Source organism: Quercus lobata, chromosome 2 (assembly GCF_001633185.2).
Source record: "Quercus lobata isolate SW786 chromosome 2, ValleyOak3.0 Primary Assembly, whole genome shotgun sequence".
NCBI classification, from domain to species: domain Eukaryota; kingdom Viridiplantae; phylum Streptophyta; class Magnoliopsida; order Fagales; family Fagaceae; genus Quercus; species Quercus lobata.
Genome location: NC_044905.1, coordinates 37,009,723 through 37,012,870, shown reverse-complemented (window position 1 = coordinate 37,012,870; position 3,148 = coordinate 37,009,723). Strand labels below are relative to the sequence as shown.

The 3,148-nt window shown below is 33.5% G+C and overlaps 1 long non-coding RNA gene across 1 annotated transcript; it reads right to left on the bottom strand.

Moving 5' to 3' along the window:
- Nucleotides 1-1,827: 1,827 nt before the first annotated feature.
- Nucleotides 1,828-2,542, bottom strand: LOC115978162. The gene is made up of 2 exons (XR_004088655.1): nt 2,438-2,542; nt 1,828-2,132 (listed from the first exon to the last, which is right to left on the bottom strand). It is a non-coding gene; the product is annotated as an uncharacterized LOC115978162 (long non-coding RNA).
- Nucleotides 2,543-3,148: the final 606 nt, after the last annotated feature.

Sequence of the window (3,148 nt, the reverse complement as noted above, 5' to 3'; positions counted from 1 at the left end):
TGAAATAGAATTCTGTAGAAAAAATCCTGATAATGATTTTGGATCAGTCGAAACTTAATTTCGATTAGTTGAACCTCACAAAAATTAACTTCTCCTTTCTGTAGCTTATAAGTTCTTGAATCCTGATTTGTACTATCATGAGCAATGTCTAATACATAATCTAGACATGTTTTGATCTCGGTTTGCCAACATACATAAAAATAAAAATCTAAATATTTAACCTTAAATATTTAGAACCTAACAAATCTTTTTGTTTGATTTGAGATATGATTTTGGTGGTTGTTTGAATTGGAGCAAGTGGTTGGGTTGCATGGAGTATAAGATGGTCTTTTACAATATTTGGAGAGTTGTTTATTTATTTATTTTTAATTCCTTAATTTACATGATGTAATACATCATAACACTTAACAGGAAAGATTCATATGGTTTTGAAGTTAAAAGAAAGTAATAATGAAAATTGCAATGCTAGTTTTAACTAAGTTTCATTATTACAATTGCATGTTGTAAATTAAGGCAAAAATACAAATTACACCCTTTAAGTTTGATCAATTGTCATTTTGGTCTTGTAAGTTTTATTTTTGTCATTTTTGTCCAATAAATTAACATTTGTTGTTTCCATTAGTCCTTCCTACATTTCGTTAAAAGAGTTGTCGTTAAGGAGGACTAACGGTGACAGTAAGACTTATACAACCAAAATGACATGCCATTATCTTGACAACTTGACCTTTACCTTACATGTGTGATCAAACATGGATAAGAGTTGGATGTCACTAGGCAAGACACCTTATGATAGGCTAAGTCAACAATATATTGATGGGGTGATGCCGTTTCTTCATTTTGCAATGGCAATATTTGGTGTTGAACTGACAAACTCCTCTTATTGTGCATATTCATTTGCTTCTACGTGGGATTATGCAATCACAATAAGTGGTACGAGCATGGAGAGCCTTGTGTATTGGAAAATACTCATGATCATGAAATGTCAAACATTGATCGTTTGGGTGGTATTGATGCCTTGGTGGAAGGTAGATCACTACAAGAAAAACGGGCTATTGTGGCGGGCTAGAAGCGCCACTAAAGCCCAAAAAAGCACCGCTAAAGGTACATTTGACCTATAGCGACGGGTACTATTGCGGCGGGCTATCCCGTCAGTGTTGCAGTGCCGCTATAGGTTGATTGCGGCGATCGCAAAAAGCGCCGCTATATATGTACCTTTTAGTGGCGGGTGAAGGTTTATTGCGGCGGGCATACAACCGCCGCCATACATGTTTAGAATTAGTGGCATTGACTTTTGGCGGCGGGTCATGTACGCCGCTATTGGTGTCTACCTTTAGCGGCGGGCAGACTACGCCGCTATAGGCAATCAATAAAAACAGACTAATTGCACTTATAGTGGCAGGTAGAAGCGCTGCTATATGTTTTAACCTTTAGTGGCAGGCGATAAGCGCCGCTATAGGGAATCATTTAAAACATAAAATGTGCACCTTTAGCAGCGGTTTTTGCCCGCCGCTATAGGTCTTTTTTTTTTCTTTTTCTACTGGGTTTTAAAACCACATTTCTATTACAAATAATCCTATAATAATTTTAGCTCCAATAAGACAATACCACAAATTTAACCAGATAACACCACAATTGTCTTAGAACTAACATTATATTAACATAGAAATATATTATTAAATACATAACCACATAAAATTGTCTATAACCATCATCATAAAATTAACAAAAGAAAAGATGTGGTCATTTGTACACAGAAGGAGTGCCATCACACATTGCGTGATACAAGGAGTGCCTTCAATCCACAAGGTAGGTGGATTCAATAAAATCATAATTTAAAAAAAGATCCTCATTTTATTCCTTAAGCATTCTCATGGACATCCACACAACCAAGAGTAATATTTTGATAAATATCATTAAGCAACCAACACATATTTAAGTGTTTGCCAATGATACATGGCACTCAATGCTTGTTATAAAACCACATTAACAACTATGTTGAACTTAGGATACCTCATCAACACGGCACAACAATTCTTGCAGCAAATTAATATTCACATTAAATTGAAGAAACCAGTGATTCTAAACTCACATTTTGCATATAGGCAGTCCATCATTCCCTTCTCCAAGTCCAGCTACACAACAATGAAAGAAATTGCATAAGTTAGGATTATAATGCAAAGTTACCAAGTCAAAATACATAAAGTTATTATTTTTATCCATGCTTCCAAAACATATCCTTCAATGCATTAATGGGAAGAGAACAAGCTCTAGAATTGAATAAGGATTTCTATCTCATTCTTATATTTTTTTTTCCCTTCTCAATTGGTAATTACACACATTTAGTAAGTCATGAACAATAAAAGTTTCTCTCAAATTATGCATTTTTATGAACCAAACCCATTTAAAATAAAATGGAATAAAACTACTAATCACTCACTTTATTCTGGATAGAGAAATTGATGAAGTTGATATCTACCAAAGCCCGATATGGCAGTCCCAATGAGGTGTTGTAATTGAAGAAAGTGCCGATGAAACCTTCAGCCTATATCGCACAAAATTAAACACGTTATTGATGTCAATTGAAAACAGATCTATGAATACCTTAGATTTCGATTCAAAAATTGAAAAAAAAAAAAAAAAGCGCATAAAATTTTTACCATAGATCTGATCAGTATAGGAAACGATCAAACAGAGGAACTATCGCATCCACAATCACCGACACTACCAGATTCGCTTATACACATATATGTATAGGTGCATATAGAGAGAGAGAAAGATTCGCTTATACACATAGTTTTTTTTTTTTTTTTTTTTTTTAAATAGACAAAATTAATGTATAGTTATTTCTAATACCCTTGTATTCACAAATTAGGGTTGGGTTCAAGTTACACTTGATGTATCTCTAAAAAATGTTACACCAACCAATAACTTATTGTTGAATTCATATTTTGAAAATCTAACCATTGGATTACACGTTCTATATGTTCTTAATATGCATGCCAATTTTCATGTCAATCGGGTGTAATTTACCATTGGATCTTTAAACTCATCTTTTATGCATAATTTTAAACTACAAAAATTTGAATTAAAACAATTGATTGATGACATGGCTATTAATTTTTGATCACTTTGAAATTTTGTAGGCATG